This window comes from Moschus berezovskii, chromosome 18 (genome assembly GCF_049115385.1).
Source record: "Moschus berezovskii isolate FMDL1 chromosome 18, NW_MosBer_1.0, whole genome shotgun sequence".
Taxonomy (NCBI): domain Eukaryota; kingdom Metazoa; phylum Chordata; class Mammalia; order Artiodactyla; family Moschidae; genus Moschus; species Moschus berezovskii.
Genome location: NC_142477.1, coordinates 66534982 through 66560023, shown reverse-complemented (window position 1 = coordinate 66560023; position 25042 = coordinate 66534982). Strand labels below are relative to the sequence as shown.

The following is a 25042-nucleotide window of genomic DNA, read 5'->3' as shown; positions in this document are numbered from 1 at the left end:
CAAGAATACTGGAGTGGGTTACCGTTTCCTTCTCCAGGGGATCTTCCTGACCCAGGGATCGAACCTGGGTCTCCCGCACTGGAGGCGGATGCGTTAACCTCTGAGCCACCAGGGAAGCCCAAGGAAAGTGCCATAGTCTTCCTTTTTCCCTGACTCCTCATCTGGAGCATCTTTACACTGACTCAAAATCTGCGCTTTTAATTAGCTCTATAATTTCTTGCCTCCTGGAAAAATGCCTGATACCCCATTGTCTAAGCCAGTATCTGTATCTATCAAGCTTCATTTTTCCTAGTCATAGATGGAAGAGTCCCCAAAGCCTTCCCCCTTCAGGCTCATTCATGCCTAGATGCTGAGCTGGTCTAGATTAAGACAGGAAGTATATCAGCTGCCTCAGCCCCTCCAGACGTGAGGCCTGGAGTTAATCATGGCTGCCCACAGACCTGGTATCAGCTCTACCTAGCATATGCCCTTGATGCCAACTTAGCCTCCAGGGCACACCACTTTTTATCTTTTTTCTACTTCCCCTTTCCCCACCCCCTCACATATACAGCCCCAAGTGTGAGTCCGAGCTGCTGCTGCAGGCTACTTGGACATTCTTACTTTTAAGCTTTGAATATAACCTGCTTATTTAGGCTGCCAGAAATTTAAGACTTGCCAAGGTCCTTACTTCCAAGCCAGACTGAGTTCTAGCCATACATAAGCTGATGGCCCAAAATGACATGGAGATTATGGGAATCTTCTCCTTCTGGGTCAGACCCATCCAACACATCCCCTTCTTGCTTGAGCACAGCCTGTTCCCTCAGTGAGGCTGCCACATACTCTGGACACTGTATAGGACCACCCAGCCCAGCCCAGAGAAGTCAATGAGTTCCCTACTCTCCTATCTCAGATGCCTTCCCTTCCCTACAGACCTAGAATATCCTGTGCTTGAGCAGAGTAATTATACAGGTAACCTTTATTGAGCATTTACTATGTGCCAGACCCTAGAATAGCATTTACCCCACTCCACCTTCACAAGGACCCTATAAAGCAGGTATTATTATTATGCCCATTTCACCCAGGAGGAAATTGAGGCTTGGAGAAGTTAAACAAGTTGTTTCAAGTACCCACAAAATAAGAGCTAGAGTTTGAATTCACCAACTGTCTGAACCTAGAGCTTATGCTTTTAATCACTATGCTAGAGATTGGAAGCCAATAGTCAGTGACAAAATACTGACCATGACTATATTTGACCAGCAGCTGTTTTCCTTTTTTTATTTTTTAGTGATGACCAATACTGTACATTAAAAAAGTCAAGAAATATCATGTAAAAATTCAGATGTATGACTTCTCTTTACAAAATTGGAAGATCTGGTGACATAGGTTCTATGTCCTAAAAGGCAAAAATCATGTAGGGCAGAGAAATGTCTGGCCTTTACACGGGGTATGAACACCCCAGTTTGCCTCTCTCTCCACTTCCCGTATTGCAGTATTTCTCAGATGTGACTATACATCAGAACCATCTGGAGACTGCTGGGTCCCACCCAGAGCTTCTGACTCAGTAAACCTGAGTAGGGCCTGAGAATTCACCTTACTGCAACCAAGTGTGAGCTGCTATTTCTCATCACATTTGTGCTGTTGCTATTTTTATATTCAGCCCACCCACCCACTCTTTCACCTCCATGTTTCCTGTAGGCATTTGAGTTTGCAATCCAGGCACTGTGTTATTCTAACACCAAGGGACCCTCACATCTGTTCCTAAATTCTCGCTAATCTCTGACGCGTATCTTGAAGCTCCTCTGGACTTCTTCTTGTTCTGACTTCTTTCAGCTCTTAAAAACATAATGCAATCTCTTCATTCAATTTCACAAAGGCAGGGGAAGACTTTCTAAAAAGTTCCAAAGCAGACATGTTGCAGTAGCTTCTTCTCCTGAACTGGAAGGAACCAGCAGAAAAGAGCCATCTATGTGTATGAAAGAGAAGAGCCTCTGCTAACACAATCCTCTGACAGCTCAGATTTAACAGCCATACAATTCACACAGAAGCAAGCATTTTGTCTGTTCTCTTCTTCCAGGGCCACTTGCTTTATAGCCTGAACAAGTACTCTTCTGTGGTTACAGAAAGTCAGTCTAACTATTCTAGGAGAAATCTACTCAGACAGTTACCCAGGAGACATAGTGCATCCATTCAAATAATATTCATTAGGGTATGGCTCTGCCTAGAATCGTTTTTTTATGAACTTCAGGACCCATCTCAGATGCTGCTTACTCAAAATGCTCTCCCTGATTATCCCGGGCAAAGTAATTCCTTCTTCTCTCCTCTCCTTCCTTTTCTCCAGGTATTCTTCCCATACTTCCTTGAAATATAAAATGATGATTCTGTCCCGTATCTTCCCGAAGAGATGATAAACTTGTTGAGAGCATAAGATGAGACTGCACAACTTCACAGCCTGCTTAATGCCTGGTAGAATGTTTTGCCTTCAGGTGACTCTTGGTCAGATTATTCTAGAGTGTCTAGATGATTGAAGGGGTTCAAGCACTGTGTCCTGGAAAGAACAGAGAACAGAGCAGAGATTCAGAGAGACTGGGGACCACCTGGACTTCTAAGTTATTAATTGAGAGTCTGGCACTAACTCAGGCACTATTGAAAACAGAAGAGAATGATGAGTTCTGCCATCATAAAGTTTCCAAGACCAGCACACATGGCAACAGTTGGGGGTAATTTATAATATAATAGAAACTGTAAGAGAAAGAGAAGTTCTGAAAAGAGCGTAGTCGGAGTGAGCTAGAATGAATGGAAAAGAATGGATAGAGCAGACTGGATATATCATACACATTTGAGAAAGATATTTAAATAAAGTGGTCCAATTTCTACTGCCGAGGTCATGAAGATACACTGCTGTGTTACCTTCTAGGTGTCTTATTATATTACCTTGTACATTTAGATCTATAATCTTTCTGGAATTGAGTTTTGTGTGTGGTAGGGGTCAAGATTCATCTCTTTCTGTGTAGATATGTAATTGATCAAGGATCATTTAAGAGAAAATGACCCCCTTGTCCCCACCACAGTGTTGTGACATCTTTATTGTAAAAAGGTTGCTGTGTATGTATAAGTTCATTTTGGGACTCTGCTCCTTCCTTTATTTTTCATGTTGTTTTGAAATGTAAAACAATGTCACTTCATTGTTTTGCTTGTTTTGTTCTTGTTTTAATAACTGTAGCTTTGTAATAAGTTGATATTTTGTAGCTTAAATCCTCTACCTTGTTATTTATGAAGTTTGTCTTTTGTTATCCTTGGCCATTTGTGTTTCCATTTAAAATTTTAGTATCTACTTGTCAATTTACACACACATACACTCAAGGCTTCTGGCGTTTTCAACTGGGATTTTGTTGAAAATAAAGATTTATTAGGAAAAATGAACAATTTTACAGTGTTCAGTAGTCCAGTACAAAAACTGGTGTATTTTTTTATTCAGATCTTCTTTTATTTCTTTCAGTAATGTTTTGTAGTTTTCTTTGGTGATGTTGTACACATTTTTTATTTGATTTATTCCTTGGTGTTTAAAGTTTTTATGCTGTTTTATATTATGTAATTAAAAAATTTTATCTTTTAATTATATCTTGTTAAGATACAGAAATATAATTAGCTTTTGTCCCTTGGACTGCAAGGAGATCCAACCAGTCCATTCTAAAGGAGATCAATCCTGGGTGTTCATTGGAAGGACTAATGCTAAAGCTGAAACTCCAATACTTTGGCCACCTCATGTGACTAGTTGACTCACTGGAAAAGACTCTGATGCTGGGAAGGATTGTGGGCAGGAGGAGAAGGGGACGACAGAGAATGAGATGTCTGGATGGCATCACCGACTCGATGGACATGAGTTTGAGTGAACTCCGGGAGTTGGTGATGGACAGGGAGGCCTGGCATGCTGTGATTCATGGGGTCGCAAAGAGTCGGACACGACTGAGCAACTGAACTGAACTTGTATATTGATCTTATATCCAGGGACCTTACTAAATTCACTTATTTATTCTGCTATTTAATCCTTTGAATTTTCTACATACATAATTATATCATTGTGAAGAACAGTTTTATTTCTTCCTTTTAAGTACTTCTACCTATCAATTTTTAAAAAAAAATTATTACACTGACAGTGTTTGATCTTTGTTAATTTGATTAATATGTGCCTTGAGGTATTTCGCCTTGGGTTTATCCTGTTAGGGACTCTCTGTGTTTCTTGGACTTGGGTGATTATTTCCTTCCCCATTTTAGAGAAATTTTCAACTATTATCTCCTCAAGTATTCTCTCATGGTCTTTCTTTTTGTCTTCTTCTTCTGGGACTCCTATGATTCGAATGTTGGGGCGTTTAATATTGTCCCATATGTCTCTAATATTGTCCTCATTTTTTTTTATTTTTCTTTTTCCGACTCTGTTTCATTTATTTCTACAATTCTATCTTCTAGCTCGCTTATCCTGTCTTCTGCCTCCGTTATTCTACTGTTTGTGCCCTCAAGAGTGTTTCTGATCTCATCTATTGTATTATTCATTGTATACTGACTCTTTTTTATTTCCTCTAATTCCTTATTGAACATTTCTTCCATCTTCTCAATCCTTTTCTCCAGTTTATTTATCTGTAACTCCATTTTGCTTTCCAGATTTTGAATCATTTTCACAATTAAAATTCGAAATTCTTTATCGGGTAGGTTCCCTATATCTTCCTCTTTTGTTTGTGTTGCACTTCCTAACACCATACACCAAAATAAACTCAAAATGGATTAGAGAGCTAAATGTAAGACCAGTTACTATAAAACTCCTAGAGGAGAACGTAGGCAAAACACTCTCTGACATAAATCACAGCAGGATCCTCTAAGACCCACCTCCCAGAATATTGGAAATAAAAGCAAAAATAAACAAATGGGACCTAATTAAAATCAAATGCTTCTGCACAGCAAAAGAAACTCTAAGCAAGGTGAAAAGACAGCCTGCAGAATGGGAGAAAATAATAGCAAATGAAGCAACTGATAAAGGATTAATCTCCAAAATATACAAGCAGCTCCTGCAGCTCAATTCCAGAAAAATAAGTGACCCAATCAAAAAATGGGCCAAAGAACTAAACAGACATTTCTCCAAAGAAGACATAAAGATGGCTAACAAACACACGAAAAAATGCTCAACATCCCTCATAATCAGAGAAATGCAAATCAAAACCACAGTAAGATACCATTTCACACCAGTCAGAATGGCTGCTATCCAAAAGTCTACATGCAATAAATGCTGGAGAGGGTGTGGAGAGAAGGGAACCCTCTTGCACTGTTGGTGGGAATGCAAACTAGTACAGCCACTATGGAGAACAGTGTGGAGATTCCTCAAAAAACTGGAAATAGAACTGCCATATGATCCAGCAATCGCACTCCTGGGCATACACACTGAGGAAACCAGAATTGAAAGAAACACATGTACTCCAATGTTCGTCGCAGCACTGTTTATAATAGCCAGGACATGGAAGCAACCTAGATGTCCATCTGCAGATGAATGGATAAGAAAGCTTTGGTACATATACACAATGGAGTATTTTTCAGCCATCCAAAAGAATGCATTTGAATCAGTTTTAATGAGGTGGATGAAATTGGAGCCAATTATACAGAGTGAAGTAAGCCAGAAAGAAAAACATCAATACAGTATGCTGCTGCTGCTGCTAAGTCACTTCAGTAGTGTCCGACTCTGTGTGACCCCACAGATGGCAGCCCATCAGGCTCCCCCGTCCCTGGGATTCTCCAGGCAAGAACACTGGAGTGGGTTGCCATTTCCTTCTCCAATGTGTGAAAGTGAAAAGGGAAAGTGAAGTCGCTCAGTCATGTCTGACTCGTAGCGACCGCATGGACTGCAGCCTACCAGGCTCCTCCGTCCATGGGATTTTCCAGGCAAGAGTACTGGAGTGGCTTGCCGTTGCCTTCTCCATCAATACAGTATACTAACGCATATATATGGAATTTAGAAAGATGGTAACCTGAACCCTGTATACGAGACTGCAAAAGAGACATAGGCATATAGAACAGTCTTTGGGACTCTGTGGGAGAGGGTGAAGGTGGGATGATTGGGGAGAACGGCATTGTAGCATGTATATTATCATAAGTGACCAGTCCAGGTTCGACGCATGATACAGGATGCTTGGGGCTGGTACACGGGGATGACATGGAGGGAGGATATGGGGAAGAGGGAGGTGGGAGGGGGTTTCGGGAGGGAGAGCACAGGTACACCCGGGGCAGATTCATGTCAATGTATGGCAAAACCAACCAATATATTAATGTAATGTAATTTGCCTCCAATAAAATAAATTATAAAAAAAAAAAATTATTACACTGACAAACATCAAGTACAACACTGAATGTAAGTAGTAAAAATTATCCCTTTTGCCTTGTTTCTAATCTCAGGAAGGCCTTTTAAATAATTTTATCATTATATATGATGTTTTATGCAGGCTTTTAAAAAATACATCCTTTATGGATATTAAGGAGGTCTCTTCTATTGTTGGATTGCTCCCCACCCTGAAAAGTTTTTTTAAAAAATGGTTATTCTATCAAAATCTTTTTTTTTTTTGCATATGGCAAAGTAATGATCACATGGTTTTTCTCCTTTATTAATATGGCTGATTTTATTGATTGATTTCCTACTTTTTCTAAACTTAAATGATCTTAAATGGTTTATGGATTCGATTTGCTAATATTTTATTTAGAATTTTTGCTTTTGTGTTTATAAGAGAGATTGGCACATAATTTTCCTTCCTTGTAGTATCCTCTTTTTGGGCCTGAGTTTTCTTTGCAGAAAGATTTTTTTAATACAAAGACAATTACTGTAATTAATATAAGATTTTCTATTTCTTATGGTGTCCATTTTGATAACTTGTATTTTCCAAAATTTTTTTCTATTTTACCTAAATTTTAAAATGTATTGGTAAACAATTGTTTATGAATTTTCATCTTTGTAACACCTGAACAATCAGTCATAATGGCTACTATTTTATTCTTTTTATTGGTAATTTGTGTTTCCTCTCTTACTTTTTCCTATTGATCCATTTTATCAGTATTTTTAGGGAACAGTCTTTTGGCTTTGTTGAATTTCTCTATTGGTTGTTTATTTTTTTTATCATTGATTTTTTATTATGGCCTTCTTTCTATTTTCTTTGGATTTAATTTGTTTTTGGTAACTTCTTGAGATTAAAAACTCAAATCTTTCTCAATTTCTCATATCTGTATTTAAAGATATAAATTTCACTCTAAGCTGTGTGGAGACTGTGAAAGTGACCACAAATTTTTTTCTATCTCTGTCTGACCACTGTAATATAATTTTGCAGTTTTTTCCATCAAATGTCTCTGCTCTTGAGTCTAGATTTGGCTATATAATTTATTTTAATCAGCAGATGTTAGCAAATATAAAACAGAGATTTGGAAAACTTTTTTTCTTATTGTCCTTGAAAACACTCCAGCAGGCTAGCTTGCTGGAGGGAAAGAGGTCACGTGGAGAAGAACTAAGGTATTCTGTCTGAAAGCCTGCTAGCTGCCAGATGTGTGAGCGAGGTCACTCTAGATCTTTCATCTTCCCCAGACTTTATCTTATCATAGATTCAAGCTGCTGCTGCTGCTAAGTCACTTCAGTTGTGTCCAACTCTGTGCGACCCCATAGACAGCAGCCCACCAGGCTCCCCTGTCTCTGGGATTCTCCAGGCAAGAACACTAGAGTGGGTTGCCATTTCCTTCTTCAATGCATGAAAGTGAAAAGTGAAAGTGAATTCGCTCAGTCATGTCCAGCTCTTGGCGACCCCATGGACTGCGGCCTACCAGGCTCCTCCATCCATGGGATTTTCCAGGCAAGAGTACTGGAATGGGGTGCCATTGCCTTCTCCCATAGATTCAAGAGAGTCCAACATATCAGCTAAGCCAGGAGAGAAGAACCACCCAACCAAACCATAAAATCTTGATGTGAATAAAATGGTGGTTGTTTGTAAGCCACTACATTTTGGGATGGTGTGTTACATGTCAAAAGCTAGCTAAAACAAGTTCTAACCTGACCTAATAGTGTTGATATGATTATCATTTAGTTTAAAACATTTTATAAATTCCATTGTGATTTCTTAATTAGATCAGTGAAATATTTAGTAGTTTATTGCTTAATTTCAATCATTGAAAACATTTTTAGTGATTTTTTTCATTTTTGTATATGTGATCAATTTCTAGCTTAACTTTGCTAAAGTCAGAAAACACTTTTTTTTCCTCAGTCCTTTGAAATTTGTTGAGGTTTGCATTGTGCCCTAGAAAATAGTCAATTTACTAAAGGTTCTGTATTGTATACTTGAAATGTTCTAGAAGAATAGATTGATCTTAAGTATAGGATTACTTTGATACATGCTGCTTTATAACTGGAAATGAAAGATTTCTGTCACATTTATTATCTCTAAAAGAAAGTGTTCATACATTTCTTGTAAAATTAAGGAAACATTTTGTAAGCATGATCTGACCAACTTGATTGGAGCAGAAGGTAAATATAGGGAAGCAGTAGGGAAAGTATGTTTTTAAAATATATGCCAATACATGTTTGCCAATTTTGATGGCAATATTGATTCATAATTCTTCAAAATAATCTTGCCTTAATGCAAATGAATAGGACTATTGGCTCAACTGAAGCTTTTCTGATAATAAAACCTTTTAAAAGCCTTTGCTTCTTAAAGCTTTTGGATTATTATATCTAACTCTTATAAAATATGTCAAATCACAGTTACCTTGAGGCGGATGTCAGCCATAGTTATCAATAGCACGAAGTGAATCTGGAGTGATTTATTATTCATAGAAGCCTTTGAAACTCCTTTTGTCAAGTTTTAATTTTTCTTATTTCTTTAAACCTCAAGCAGCAGATACTATTTATGACTATTGACTCCCTGGCAATTTACTTATTTTTATGATAATCATCCATGATTCTAATCCTATAAACTTTTTTTAAACTTATTCTCTAAGTGGCTAAGGGTGCAATAATGTAGGCCTTTTATACATTTGTAAAGCCTTCAGCATGTCATTTAAAATACATAAAAGAAAATGTAGAATAATTTGCTGCAAATTTATGATATTTTGTAATGATTCTACTTTGATGTATTTACAATAAGGAAATAATCATATATGCATGACAGTATACACATAGGAAATATTTTAGCCCTATGTATAATAGCAAAATATTGGCTACAATATTAAACAGTTTAAATAAATTAAAACATCCAAGCAAGGCATTGTATTTTATAAGTATCACATCTATGGACTGAATGGTATGCCACTATTTAAAAATAATGTTTTAGAGGACTATTTAGTGACATTGCAATTTGTAAAGAAAAAGAAAGAGAAATTATTTTTAAAGAATCCCCTGGAATTTGAACTGTTGGTCAAAGAGCAGAGTAGGATGCCTTTTAGAGTGAGACTTCGCCCTTGGTTTAGAAAAGCACTTGAATGGGCTTGTTTCACTTTGAAAGTTGTGGCCTTCTCCTGGCATCACCTAGACAGAAGATATTTACACAAAGAAGTGTTCTGTCCTACTGCTTTAAAAAGCAAGGGAATGTGGGACTGGGCCTTTAGCAATTCTCATAGCAGTAGGAGGGGGTTTAAATGAGTATAGGGAGAGTGGATGGATTGGGGGGTCAAGGGGGAGTCAGCTACTTGAGAGCAGGAGGGGCTGGGGTCAGGGAAGCAGTTGGCAGTGTCAGTTTGCCTGTAGCAGGGGTGGCCAAGGAACTTTAAGACACCAAAGCCTAATAATAATTTTTATGTTGTTTTCTATGCTGAACTGAGAACCACACACGGTTTATTCAACTGTTAACCTGAGTACCACCAGTAAACTACAAATAAAATAATGTGCTTCTGATGTTAACTCTCACTCTCTCTCAACCATGCAATTGCTGAGACCTACAAGCGAGCCGTGGCTTCAAAAACTGTCTCAGTCCCTGTCTGGCCTGCATCCTTTCCTTTCTTTTTTCTCATTACCTGATCCTCTTCTTTTCTGTTCCACTTTTATTCTTTCTGGCCATGTGGAATTCCCTTGCTGGAAGGCTTTCACCCCAGTTATAGAGAACTCTGTCTTTCCATCCACAACAGTTGAAGCTCCATAAATTGCATATGTTGCCTGTGTATGACATTGCCTCTGGCTCTTTCTTCTCTCTCGTGTTCATTCTCCATCTGAGAGGAATTTTATCCTGTGCTTTGGCTTTTGGCTTGGGAGTCTGAGAACCGCCTCCAAGTTAAATCCATGTGGGAAAAGACTCATTCAGGAGTTACATATGCTATATACTTCTGGTGTAGCACAATCAAATATTCTCCTGGCTGCAACCCCTCATGTAGGGCTTGTGAGCACAGGGCACACTGTATTCCAAAATGATTCCTGAATTAGCTAGTAAAATCTAGCCTCTTGCTGTTCTCATTTCCTCTCCTACTTGGCCTTCTCTGTGGCTGGTTGTATTTATTCTGTAATTACACCCTGTGCTGTTGCCCTTGCTCTGAAACTTCAGCGACTGCCTGGGTCTAAGAGAGAATGCTCAGATATATCAATAAAGGTCCATAGATAGATACAAGAGGAGATGTGGAGAAGGACTGTTACATACTGTTCCCATTATACTTTGTTATAAGCTGTTGCAGCTCCCCTGGCTCACCACCACCTTGGTTGCAAATAACAGTTTTATTTAACCTATACTGATGGTGCCCTTGCAAATTGAATCCTTGGGAATGGAAGATGAAATTCAATGTATTACATCATTCTCAACTTCAGAATCCCACCATGGTCATGCTTTGGGGATTTCACTTACTTCTCAGTTTTTTTATTGTGTCATTTGGCTGGCTTTTGCTTTATTTCTTTAAATGATTTTATCATCTACCTCCTGATTACAATTCTTCCCTGCTTTTCAGCTCTCTTTCCTTAAATGTCATTCAGACACATCCCCAAGTCCCTAAACAACAAACTGGAGTAAATATCCTGTAACTGGTAATTTACTTTAGAAAAATCAATTGTGGTATAAAGGACAATTCCCCTTGAGAACTTCGTTTGACTGAGATCTGAATATTTGCTTCTTGGTACTTAATAGCATCACCTCGATAGCATTAGCACATTGAATTGGCAGAAGTCTATACCCAGCACTTTGACCTATTATTCCTTTGAGATTTTCAATAACAGAAGCTGTCACTACCAGGAAAATGGGAGATTTGTAGGCTGTTCCTGTTTGGCAGGGAACACGCTGATTGTTGGCATTTCATGGATCTCATGAGGTTTCTAAGTTTCAAGTATGATTTTTAGATTTAACGAGGACTTTGTGCACGTTATAACACATGGGAGGATTTAAAATGCCTATGGACCTTAGCTTGAATATATTCTAATGAAGAATTAGAGAAGATGTTACATTATTGATCATTAATTTTCTTCAGATAGTGAATAAGCATCTATTATACAGCAGACAATTGGCTGGGTACCACAGCCAGAACCTGCTATGTAATTTGCAAAGCCCAGTGCAAAATGAAAATGCAGGGTTCCCTGTTAAAAAACTGTTAAAAATTGAATAATAATTGTTAAGAATTTGGTGTTCTGACAGCAGAGCATCAAACCAATTATAGGACCATTCTAAGCACTGGGCCCCGTGAGACTGCAAGGCCATGAGCCCAGGAAGCAGGTCCTGACTGGGGCTTATCAAGTTGTGGTGTCCCTGATCCCAAGGGAAAAAATAAGTGAGACCCAGACTAGTCCCTAGGTGGGATGCAGAATGTTCTAGAATCCATTTTTACAGATTCCTTAAGCAGTCACCTGACTGTAGAGCTCATACTTTATAAGCAAGGAAATCTAAATGCTGATGGGAGTTACCTGAGTTTTATACTTTAAAAAAAAATTATTTATTTATTTGACTGTACCTGGCCTTAGTTGCAGCATGCAGGATCTAGTTCCCTGACCCCTTGGGCCTGCTTCAAATCAGACCCCCTGCATTGGGAGTGTGGAGTCTCAGTCACTAGACTACCAGGGAATTCCCCTGAGTTTTATACTTAAAAAAAAAATTATTAAAAGCCCCAGTACTAAAACTGTCAGAGGTCTTATTTTTGCTCTCGGCCCATCAAATTAGCCTTTCCAATGTTCAGGCAATTCTTTATACATAATGGATTCACTTTAGACATCCTGCTTGAAAGCCTTAAGGATGTTTTTCTTTCTTCCACTATCTGGCCCTAAAAAGCTAATTGGTCTTTGGGAGCTTGGGGATGGCAGGGCTGCATTTCCTCTTAATCCCTAGACCAAGTATGTCTTCTAATATAGCCTTGACTTGGTGACAAGTTGTGAATAAAGGGTCGATAAAGTGGAGTGTGAGATATCCTTTCTAATGGTGTAAGCAAGTCTTCAGTCTGCTTCTCCAGAGGATTCACCCAGAGGAACAGGAGAATCATAGGTACATGTAAAGGACGAGTTGCCACCATCTCTGAGTCATAGGACCTGGTCTTGCTGTGAATAAAACTCCTGGGTATTACACACTTGCTCTAAGCCAGGCATGGCACCAATTTACATTATTGTAAGTACTCTTAACAAACGCTCTTATCATACTCATTTAAATACCCAAGCTCTTTGCTACACACAGTTCTGTCCACCATCTTTGTTGTAGAAACTGGCGTTGCAGGGATTATATACCCCATACCCTGGGAAGAGGCCCCAGCTCAGTCCCCAAAGAGGCAGAAAAGCAGTTCCTGGGAACCCGTTTTCTAATCTTTTTCCCCAATACAGAAGACACTCAAGACACGACAAGGTGTTATTTGTCACAGCTCTCTGAAGTGAGAGTGCAGGGAACTGAACTTCACAGGCAAAGTGGAGAATCTTTCATGGTATTGAGAGCTGGAAACTCTGTGTGATGGGGAGGGGATAGGATGGCCCTGGTGGCAGAGCCTGGCGAGAATTCCTGAGGAGCCTCTTTGGAGAGCTGAAGGAGGTGGCCTGGCTGGTGATCACAGCAGAAGGATGTGGAGATGGCAGTGCATGAATGCCCAACAGGCAGCCTAAGGGTATGGCAAGTTCACCAGAAAGCAAGACAAGAGAAAGAGAGAAAAGAGATTGTATAGATTCAGCTTTGATGAACTTACCCACAATTTTGAAATCAGGAAATCTAGAATGAACGTATTTCTTTTTCAGTATACATGTGGGCATGGTATTTGTGTTTTATGATTTTATATAATGTTTAGTGAATTATGTGGGATATGATGATTACCAAATTGTTATCAGTGTTTAGGGCCTTCAACAGTCGATCTGGCCCTGAAACTTTTGCAACTCTTCTGGACCTTTCACCCTCCATCTCCTGCAAAATGCCTTCTTGGATGATACTTGTGCCTCAAATTCCACAAATACAGATCCCTCTTTGGAAGGTTAAGAACTTAAATATATTTATTTATTTATTTATTTATTTATTTATTTATTTGACTGCACCGGATCTTAGTTGTGGCCCATGGGATCTTTCGGTGTAGCATGTGAACTCTTAGTTGCAGGGATCTAGTTCCCTGACTAAGGAACGAACCAAGGACCCTACCTTAGGAGCTAGGAGTCTTAGCCACCGGGCCACCAAGGAAGTCCTGGTTAAGAACCTTTGCCAATACCTCTAGGATGAAAAGTCCTTTAGTAGTTATCTCAGTAGTTCAACCCAGTTTAGGGTTGCTGCTGCTGCTAAGTCACTTCAGTCGTGTCCGACTCTGTGTGACCCCATAGACAGCAGCCTACCAGGCTCCCCCATCCCTGGGATTCTCCAGGAAAGAACACTGGAGTGGGTTGCCATTTCCTCCTCCAATGCATGAAAGTGAAAAGTGGAAGTGAAGTCGCTCAGTCATGTCTGACTCATAGCGATCCCATGGACTGCAGCCTACCAGGCTCCTCCATCCGTGGGATTTTCTAGGCAAGAGTATTGGAGTGGCTTGCCATTGCCTTCTCCGAGTTTAGGGTTAACACCAGTTTAGTTTGACACCAAAATTGTCAAGATATGAGATAAGGACTTGGACCACTAGGATCTCAGGATGGGAAAGGTCCCAGAATGGGCAGGTAAGTGGCCTGCCCCTGTCCTTTGTATAGAGTTGGGCCTGTGCACTTACTCAGTCACTTCCATCCTCCTGTTTAAATACCTCCCCCTTCATTCCATGAAGTGTATCCTTGACCTCCATGTAAAATTCAGACCCCAGCTGAATGCAGAGGGTTGATTCTATATCTGGATCTGTTTTTTTCCCACACACCACACAACCCCAGATAGACCATCGAATATATATTTGAAAAGTAATTACTTTGTGAAGGATATGGAAAACCTCTTAAGTATGACAGGATTATTCTGAAATTGTAACATCTTTTATTTTTATATTAGCCTTCCCTCGTAGCTTAGTTGGTAAAGAATCTGCCTGCAATGCAGGAGACCCAAGTTCGATCCCTGGGTTGGGAGATTCCCTGGAGAAGGAAATGGCTACTCACTCCATTATTCCTGCCTGAAGAATCCCATGGAGAGAGGAGTCTGGCAGGCTCCAGTCCAGATGGGTAAGCCAAGGGACCAGAAAGGTTAAATAATTCACCCAGGTTCACACATCACATGGGGCTGGCGGCTTCCTGGTCTGAGCGCTCGGTCACCCTATATTCTCACTCTGCCTCTGTCCCTTATGGCACTTTTGCTTTAGAACATGTTTTTATATAAAGTATCTTATTAATTCTTCACAGAATCCCGTGAGGGATGAATTAATTAGCCCCATTCTACAGATACGGACACTGGGCCTCAGAGGTTTAAGCCTCACTATCCTCTGTAATCATGTTACTATTTGAAAGTTGCTCAGTCCTGTCTGACTCTTTGCGACCCCATGGACTATAGCTGGCCAGGCTCCTCTGTCCATGGAATTCTCCAGGTAGGAATACTGGAGTGGGTAGCCGTTCCCTTCTTCAGGGGATCTCCCCACCCCAGGGACTGAACCATGGTCTCCTGCATTGCAGGCGGATTCTTTACTGTCTGAGCCACCAGGGAAGCCCATCCTGAGTAAGGTACACTTTAATTAGAGTTTTGCTGTAGAACATTCTTAATGAGAAATGAAGGGGGAGGAGAGTGGCTCATGAATATAAAGGAGGAAGACAATGTGAAATGTTGAGAAATCTTAGTTTACGGGAATAATTCCTTCAGCAAGGGGAAAATAAAATTTAATCATCTGCTGTGAAGAGCTGTTTTCAACTAAGGTGAGAAAGCCCTGGGGAACAGAGAACGCTCTGGATTTTACAGAATTAATGAAAGCGTCTTTAAAGGAGAGGATGGGAGGATGATGAGGAAGAAAACATCATCGGTACTACCTTAAGCTCTCTACCTTGCCTCCCAGGAAACCCACATACGTAGTTTTTGAATTGAATGCAGTTCTTCACTGTGCATTTTCCTCTTGAGCAATCTAATGCCAACTCAATAGCAAAAGAAATAGTCTGCTTTCTAAAATATTTAGGCTTTTGCAAGACTTCAGGCCCTTCAGATTCCTATAATTACGTTCACATTATTGCTACACATCAATTTGGTGTCTAGATTGAAAAATAGAATAATGTTTACCAGAAACCCATTTACTTGTCAACTTCAACAATCAGTCTGGGTCAAGAAACAATATTCTCTGAGCTGAGATGTGTAATTTCACCACCCAATGCTGTTGTCAATGTTTCATCAATTGAAAATCAATAAACTTCAATCCATTCCCTAGTTTTTAGTACCTTAACCTTTGAATGGCAGAAGGGCCTTTTCTGTTCCTGCGACTTTCAGATCCGGTATGGCTCTGCTTTTTTCATATAAACAGCAAAACTCAAATTATTTCCTGATGGAAGAAAATTGCCCAGCAGCCCCTGGCACATGATTGGAAAGTGTTTTCCAGTTTCTGACACTGACCTCAAGAAACGAATGCAGTTTGAGAGGCCAGGCTCTCAGCGTCTCTGTAGGTCCCTGATGTTCTTTTCTTCTTTTTCCTGTTTTGTTATTTTTCCTGTGTTTGTTGTAGTGACCTGAGGTTAGCTGGGCCATTATCTCCTTTCTAAGGGACAAGATGACCCCTGTCAGGAGCCCAATTTAGCAAAGTTCTTGCATTACAGGCACCAAGTACTCCACTACCCAGCCTCGACTCCCAGCCCTGGCTACTCCAGGAGTATCCGAATCTAGGAGATTCTGCCAGATTCCTGCTCAAGTGTAGGAGGGCTTTTCCTTGCTCTTGGTCAAATCTTGGACGAGTTGGTTCTTCTGCTGTTTCTGTCTCTGCTATTTTGCCCAACTCCTTTGGGTTGGCCACCTGTGCATAGCACTTTTCACTGTATTTCAGCATAAAGATGCTTGGTTGTATTTTCTTTTAAACCATATTCTAAAATATGTTTGTGGGCATTTCCATAGGAACTGGGGAAGAAAGGGAGTAGTTAAACATGCTGGCACAAATCACCATCTTACCATAGAACGGAAGTCTCGACATCCTTTTCAGAAACAATTACTAATACAATTTATAGTCCTGTTTATGGCATGCAAGTAAAAAACCCATGAAACTACTCAGCACTGTAGGAAATGAATGGTTTATTAAACTGTTCACTGTGCTCTAATCCTGGCTTCAGAATGATTAACTAACAAATCCATCATCTGGGGGAAAGCTGACTTGGCAGAGATTAATTCTTAAACTATTCTTATTTGGGGGCATTGATTGGTTTTATTTGGGAGAACTCCAGAATTGTTTAAAAAACTGATTTGTTTTTAATTAAAGCAGAAAGAACCTGTGTTTTGTGCCTGGCTATGGATGTGCTTTATACATTTTAACTGATTTTGCTTTCTTAAATGGTGAAAAGGACCAGAATTCCAACAAGGAATTCTAAAAGTTCTAAAAGTTTTTCATCAGAATCAAAAGGGAGGTGGGCATATCAGAATTTGATTGCTGGCAGGTACCAGAATCAGCTTATGTTAACTGAGATCAAAAGGGGAATTTATCATAAGTCTATGATATAAGGGAGGCCCTCCCAGAATCTGCAAATATAGGTGAAGCTAAAGAACGTTGTCAGTTACAATGTATTCAGCTGCCCTTCACAGAAAACTAGATATAATGGACTTCTGCCTGACTCAGGTAACTGGAGGTCCAGAGATAGGAAGGGCTTCCAGGTTGGTTATTGATGTCATCACGTTTCTGTCAGCTCCCCACATGCCTTTCATACTACTGGCCTCAGTCCATGTACTGGTTCCCATAAGGGAACTGCCAGCAGTCCATGAGGTTACAGACTGCTGTGTTAGCCTGGGTTCCCAGAAACCCTGATGTGATAACACTATTTGAGACTGGAGTGCGATTTGGGGAAGCAGGAGAAGGGAAAGCGGGGATGAGATGGGAAGGAGGAGCGAGCAGGCTCGAAGGGAGATTTTCAGAGGATGCGGCAGCTGCCATATCTCAGAACCAGCTGTGGAGTGCAGGAAGAGAGCAGAGCTTATCAGCAGCTTCCTGGCCCGCATCTGCCACCAATCAGAGTCATTCTCACGGAGCCCACCTCCCCCTCCCTTCCTGGTTCTGTCCCTAGGCTTCTCTAGGTGGCTCCTGATAAAGCAGAGCACAGACCTAGCAATCTCTCTCTGCCAGATGGCCCTGAGTATGTGACTTCTCCACCTCTCACAATGACCCAGACCCATCATCTCAGGAACAGTGGACCGTAGCTAGGGTCTTGCTGCTCGATAAGCAAGGCGAGTGTGTGCATCTGGGATGGCACGGGGTCCACACCATCACCCCCATCTGGGGTGGAAGTCTCTTACAGAAGAGCAAGGAAACCTCTTTCCTTAAATCTCCCAACACGTGGTGGCCCCCTCTAACTCTGGACCAACACTTGTGCCCAGAGACTAGGATTCCGGTCAATGAAGGCCACGGTCATTTGACTCTGTTGTGGGGGGGGGGGGCAGCCGTGCACATCAAGGTGAAGGCTGAGGCAGTTCCTGAAAGAAGGAAGAACTGATGCGAAGACCCCCGCGATGGGTTTTCCAAAAACGCCCTTGGAAACAGGAGCAGAGAGGAAAGGTAACAAGACGCGGCGATCCTTCCTCACGCACATCTCTGTCATTCTCATTCTAAAGAGGATTTAGTGTCCACGCCATAAAATACGACCTCTAGTAGTGTGGAAGCTTAGTTGTTCGAAATCTAGCCACACTCAAAGAGATGGAGCTTTGCCCCTGTACCCGGCTGGCCCAGCTGGAGTCCATGTCCTCTTCTGGACCAAATGCAACTGCAGCCAGGGGGATGAGTTCACCTAAAGGCTGTGTTTGAAACACACCCATGAGACAGCCATGTGAATGAGGGAACAAAATAATATTCATGCCATCCCTCAATAGAACCATTTCTATACATTTAAAGATAAATAAACTGTGTGTGTGTGTCTAACATTGCCTAAACCTGACATCACTGACCCTATTCAACCTTTCTTGGCACTAACTCAGTGTGGCCAGTACCATTGGCTTGTTGCTGGGCAATATCCTCCTTAGTTACTGTTTGACCTATTTCCATTTTACAGATGGTGTCTTCATTCTTAAAAATTCCTAACTTAAAATTCTAATTTATTTTTTATTTTTTTAAATTTTTTTATTTTAATTGGAGGCTAATTACTTTACATTATTGTATTGGTTTTGCCATACATTGACATGAATCTGCCCCAGGTGTACATGTGTTCCCCATCTTGAACCCCCCTCCCACCTCCCTCTAAAATTCTAATTGTTGAAGTGTCACTACTTTTTAGAATATCCAGTAAGTCACTTGCAGCCTGAGTAGCCAATTCATTGTGTAAATGTTGGCATTCTACCTTAAGCACACATTTCACTGGCTTTAGGTACATACTCAAATGCCACCAGTACCCAAGTTGCCAACCAAAATGACACTCTAAGTCCTGTCACTTTCATAGAGACATAGTAATTGCTTGAGCTAATATCAAGGAGCAGGAAGTTCATAGTGATCCATTAAAAACATGAAGTGGGAATCTAAGAACAGAAAAGTAGAAAGGAAATGATGGTGTCCTTCCATAAGTGAATGGCTCAACAAAGTTTGGTATATCAATATAATGGAATACTACTTAGCAATAAAAAGTAATGAGTTATCATGCTGAGAAAAGACATGGAATAATATTAAATTCGTGTCGTTAAGTCAGAGAATTCAGAATGGAAAGGCTACTGTATGTAGTTTTTTCTATAATCATACTATATGTTTCTAGTTCTATGACATTCTGGAAATGGCAGAATTACAGAGATAGTAAAAGATGAGTGGTTACCAGGAATTTGGAGGGAAGAAAGAATGAATAGGTGGCGCATGGGGGATCTTTCAGTTTAGTTGCTCAGTCATGTCCGACTCTTTGTGACCCGATGGACTGCAGCACGCGAGGCTTCCCTGTCCATCACCAACTCTTGGAGCTTGCTCAAACTCATGTCCATTGAGTCAGTGATACCATCCAATCATCTCATCTTCTGTCATCCCCTTCTCCTCCTGCCTTCAATCTTTCCCAGCATCAGGGTCTTTTCTAATGAGTCAGCTCTTCGTATCAGGTGACAAAGTATTGGAGCTTCAGCATCAGTCCTTCCAATGAACATCCAGGAGTGATTTCCTTCAGGATTGACTGGTTTGATCTTGCAGTCCCAAGAGTCTTTTCGAAAACCACAGTTCAAAAGCATCAATTCTTCAGCGCTCAGCTTTCTTTATAGTACAACTCTCACATCCATACATAACTACTGGAAAAACCATAGTTTTGACTAGATGGACCTTTATCGGCAAAGTAATGTCTCAGCTTTTTAATATGCTGTCTAGGTTGGTTGTAGCTTTTCTTCCAAGGAGTGAGAGTCTTTTAATTTCATGGCTGCAGTCACCATCTGCAGTGATTTTGGAGCCCCCAAAATCTTTAGGGCAGTGTAACTATTTAATATAATACTATAATGACAGGGGCATGATAAACAATGGTCAAAACCTATAGAACAATGAGGGCTTTCCTGGTGGCTCAGTGGTAAAGAATCCAACTGCAATGCAGGAGCCATCAACAGGAGGTGTGAGTTCAATCCCTGGGTTGGGAAGATCCCCTGGAGGAGGGCATGGCAGCCCACTGCAGTATTCTTGCCTGGAGAATCCCATGGACAGCGGAGCCTGGCAGGCTACAGTCCATAAGGTCACAAAGAGTTGGACACGACTGAAGTGACTTAGCAGACACACAGGCATAGAATAATAAAGCACAAAGGGTGAACCCTAATATAAATTATGTGTGTGCATGCTTAGTCACTCAGTCATATCCGACTCTTTTTGACCCCATGGACTATAGCTTGCCAGTCTTCACTGGAGTCAATTGCCATTCCTATCTCCAGGAGATCTTCCCGGCCCAGGGATCGAACCCAGGTCTTCTGCATTGCAGGCAGATTCTTTACTGTCTGGGCCACCAGGGAAGCCCTAATATAAACTATGGACATTAGTTAATAATAGTGTATCAATACTGGTTTATCAATTACACTAAGTATACCCCACTAATGCAAGATGTTAATTATAGGGGCAGTGAGTCTGGAGGTGGGGATAAATAATCTATGGAAACTTTCTACTTTCTGCCTAATTTTCCTGTAAGTCTAAAACTGCCTTAAAAATAAAGTGTATGATTTAAAGAAAAAGAAAGAAATGAGAGAATGGAGGTAGCGAATAGCGAAGTTCTGTTGTTTGACCATGAAGAAAAAGAAAAGAACAGGGCAGTCCTAGCCCCTAGCAGCATTTCCCTTGGGTGTCTCTGTGTAGCAGTTAGGGTGTCTTCCTCCTTCCCGTCTCTTGGCAGCTGCACCCTTTCCTACCACATGACTCTTTTGGGGGAAGCCAGCTTCGATCAGGCTCATTCTTTATGTGACTCCATCCCCCCTGGCTGTAGTTGGATTGGGCCAGGAGAGGACCCATTGCTCAAGTTGGACCAATTCAGAAAACTCAAAAATTTGGTCTCTTTGAATACAAATAGATCTGTAATGTTATTAACAAAAGTGGCCCAGTCACAAACTATTCTCAGAGAACAGATTTTATATCTTTTAAAAACCAGAATTTGTTTCCTTGGGGATTTTGCCCAATCTGATTTAATAATCAAGGAAAGATTTTAATTCAGATCTCTGTAACATAAATTCCACAAGGATGCAGATTCTATCTGTGCAGTCAGCTCTCAAAAAACATGTGTCATTGTCCATGATGGCAATGATGGTCATGATGATAATAATGACAGAGGAGAAAGTCATTCAGTAAACCTTCTACCTGTCTAATCACCTGCAAAGGAGCATTTCCCCCTTTGTCTGTTCATAAAGGTCAGGAGGATGAATCAGGGCCTCTTTGTCCCTACCCCTCAAAGCTGTTGCTCTGTGTGCATGACTTATAGTTCACAATGTGTGCCAGAAGTCCGAGGCTCACCTGGATGCCTCTGATGGAGGCTTGTGGCAACAGTTCAGCTGCTCAGTCATGTCCAACTCTTTGTGACCCCATGGACTGCAGCACACCAGGCTTCCCTGTCTGTCACAAACTCCCATAGCTTACTCAAACTCATGTCCATCGAGTCGATAATGCCATCCAACCATCTCATCCTCTGTTGTCCCCTCCTCCTCCCACCTTCAATCTTTCTGAGCATCAGGGTCTTTACCCTGATGAGTAAAGTTTTTCGCAGCAGGTGGCCAAAGTATTGGAGCTTCAGCTTCAGCATCAGTCCTTCCAATGAATATTCAGGACTGATTTTCTTTAGGATGGACTGGTTGGATCTCCTTGCAGTCCAAGGGACTCTCAAGAGTCTTCTCCAACACCACAGTTTAAAAGCATCAATTCTTCGGTGCTCAGCTTTCTTTATAGTCCAATTCTCCATACATGACTGCTGGAAAAATCACAGCTTTGACTAGATGGACCTTTGTTGGCAGAATAATGTGGCAACAGTTAGGTTACCAGAAAGGATGGTGTACAAACTTGTGCTTGTTGCAATGACATTGTTACACTCTTTAATATTTCACTCTTCTCTTCTGAGGGCAGAGACTGCTTCGTGATGCACAATCTCTGATCTTGGGTTTCTTATGGGGTAGGCAGGTAGAAGCTGGGGAGTCTCAGTGTGTCTGAACAATAGCACATCCTTCCCTGCAGTGCTGCCTGTCTGTGCCCTCCCCCACACAACGCCCCTAAGCTTCTGTGCACGGGTGAGCGAGCATCTTATGAGCTGAGTGATAATTAGGAAAACCATTGAGAAAATGGGAGAAATATCTTGCAAATGAAAGGAAGCTGAAATGTAAAAGGAAATTGAATCTTTACTTTTTAAAACAAGAAGGCAATCTTGCCTGCCACCCCTCAGACCCTCTTCTATTTTCCTTCTTCCTGGTCCATGCACACCCTTTATCCTTTCTTAGGCCCCCCATTCAGATTTTCTGAGCCAAGTGAATACCGTTTCAAACAGCTTTGTGGTTTCCATAGGTGTCACGAAAACGACAACATGGCTGCTAGACATCTGATGATTTAGGACAAGTTCTAGCCTAAGAGCTGTCGATCTGCCTCCTCTGGCAGCCCACTGTGTGCAGAAGGCTGGGGTGATTGGCGGTCATTATTTTATTCCACAGACTTGCGGAGGCTGTCAGTCAAGTGATATGGCATTAAATTACTTGCCTGAAGTCGCTAATGAATGAGAGAGGGTGGCCCAAGGGAGGCCCTGCTTTCCTGCACTGTGGGACCCTGGAGAGATAGCGTTTTACCAGTTTACCCAGTATAACTCCTCCCTCTAAGCCAAGTCACTCTTTCTGGAGCTGTGTGATCAGACTCACCCAATCCCCAGCATAGTGGTTTAACTCCTGCTTCCCCAAAGGTAACATGCTACACATCACCCAAATCTTGTTAAAATGCAGATTCAGGTTCAGGAAGTCTAGGGTGGGCTAACGATTTCTGCACATCTAAGAGACGGTGCTGTTGCACGGTCCATACCTTGAATAGCAAGGGCTTTGTTCATCAGAGCTGAGCATGCCATCTTACGACAGCCTGCTTCTGCCAACAGATATGAGAACAGAAACACATGTGCCTTTGGATTTTCCAATCCCATCACCTCCATAAAGGAGACGGGAAATAGAACTGCCAGTGCTCAGGCCTCTATCACGCCCTCAGCATGAGACCAACCTGCCAGCGTCTAATTATATTATCTTATTTGATCAGAATCTGAGAAACTTGAATAAGAAAGTGATTCAGGAAACCTTGGTGTGTGAGTCCCGCCTCTGTTTGACATTGTGTTGCCAAGGTGACTCAACAGGCTGGAGATGCCAGATTTGGGAGGAGGGGACTTCATGAGAGACTGAGGGCTTAATGCAGATTACAGGAAAACCCAACTCTGAGAAAGACCTGCCCAAAATAGAGGTGTGCTGATGCAAATCAGTAACCACTGCTCTTCTTGGTATAAGAACAGGTTGGAAACCTCTCTGGTGACTCATCAGCCTCCACTGTTGCCAGGAGTTATCTCTAGCTCTAGCTGGGTAACTAGGCACTGCCTGACAAACGGAAACATCCCTGCAAAGTTTTTCTCCAGGATGTCCTGGATCTGAGAAAGGAGCAGCTTGGACCCACCAATCAGGTGGTCCAATGGATCTGCACCATCTCCCCGGGAGGGCCTTTCTGAGGTCATGAGACCTAGATGAGGCAGTCACAGGCCCCTACTCCTTCCATTCTAGGTCCCACACATTGAGGACTGTGAGTGGTGAATATGAGGTTGTCCCAAGCCAGGTGGAGACCCACTGCACTGGGATGCTTGACTGTTTAGCCAAGTGGTTAAGGACCCGTAGTCAGCAAAATTGCATTCTCCAAGCCCCATAGGGCTGGCCTCATCACTAGGGTCCCAGTGTGGGTTTCTCTGTTTGGACCAGCGGCCTTGGGAGATTTTTTCACTGGCAGGGTCACTGGCAGGAACATATCCCTCTCCGTACTCACATGGCTGTGCTCTGCTCTGACCATTGTGCATCACAGACCTGCATCTTCCAAGATAGTGCTCCTGTCGCCTGAAGAAAGTAAAAGTAGACAATTAAGACTTGTTTTTAATGATTTCAGGTCTTCTGATATGTTCACTTCTCTGCAAAGCATTCCTAACCCCCAAGCTCCTACCCAAGAACTTACCAGAGCAGAGATGTTTCTTTGCATTGTCAGAGGGTTAGCATGAGGATTACCTGTGTCAGCTGGTAACGTATTCTGAGGATCTGCTCTGGGTATGACATCCTGTTAGGAGCTGTGAGAAATAGCAAAAGTGACACCTCCCCTGTGTACTCTCTGACGTGGCACAGGACTTGTGCATTCTAAAAAAAACAATAGAAATAAATATCTGGCACATTAGAGTTTATAGAGCCCTATCATGTAAATTTTGTTATTTATTGCAACCAACCTGTAGTAAAAAATTATCTTCTGCACTTTGTAGATGAGAAAAATGAACCTCAGAAAGGCTGAGATCATTTTTCAAAATAAAGTGCGTGTTTGGAAGTGAATTTGGGGTTAAACTCAAACTTCAGGGTCTTGTCTGTCATCATAGTGCTCAGCGCCACCTTGGCCCCTGCCTTTCCTCAGATCTGTTTCCCCTGTCCTAGGAGAGTCCTGAGTGCATGCCTCTGGTTGATGGAGAGCCTTCCCTGTGCTATTTCCTCTTTCTTCCACCATCCCCCTATTCTCCAAAAACCCAGAATCCGCTTGTGCTAAGTTCATGGCCTCTAACAATGCATTTCTCCCCCAGACATACCCCTGGTCACCCAAGGACTTCATCTTGGCTTAGCCACTTTCACTTCCCTTGCTTCAAGGATAATGAAGCAGAATTCCTGGTGTGTAGCAGGGTGAGCCATACAAGAGAGGGACTACGTCATACCTTGCATTGGAGCCATTTTGAGCCAGTCACAATTTTGTCACAATCTATTTACTCCTAAATTACTTTATCAAGGGCTGCCTTGTCTTGCCAGTGGATCATCTGTGCACAGCATTCCAGGTATAGGTTGTGTCTTTAAAAAAAATAAAAATTATTTGGCTGCACCAGATCTTAGTTGCAGCACATGGGATCATCAATCTT

General features: G+C 41.5%; 1 long non-coding RNA gene across 1 annotated transcript; it reads right to left on the bottom strand.

The window, feature by feature from the left end:
• Nucleotides 1–2401: 2401 nt before the first annotated feature.
• LOC148775003 (uncharacterized) lies at nucleotides 2402–24205 on the bottom strand. The gene is made up of 3 exons (XR_016035211.1): nucleotides 24112–24205; nucleotides 23929–23996; nucleotides 2402–2524 (listed from the first exon to the last, which is right to left on the bottom strand). It is a non-coding gene; the product is annotated as an uncharacterized LOC148775003 (long non-coding RNA).
• Nucleotides 24206–25042: the final 837 nt, after the last annotated feature.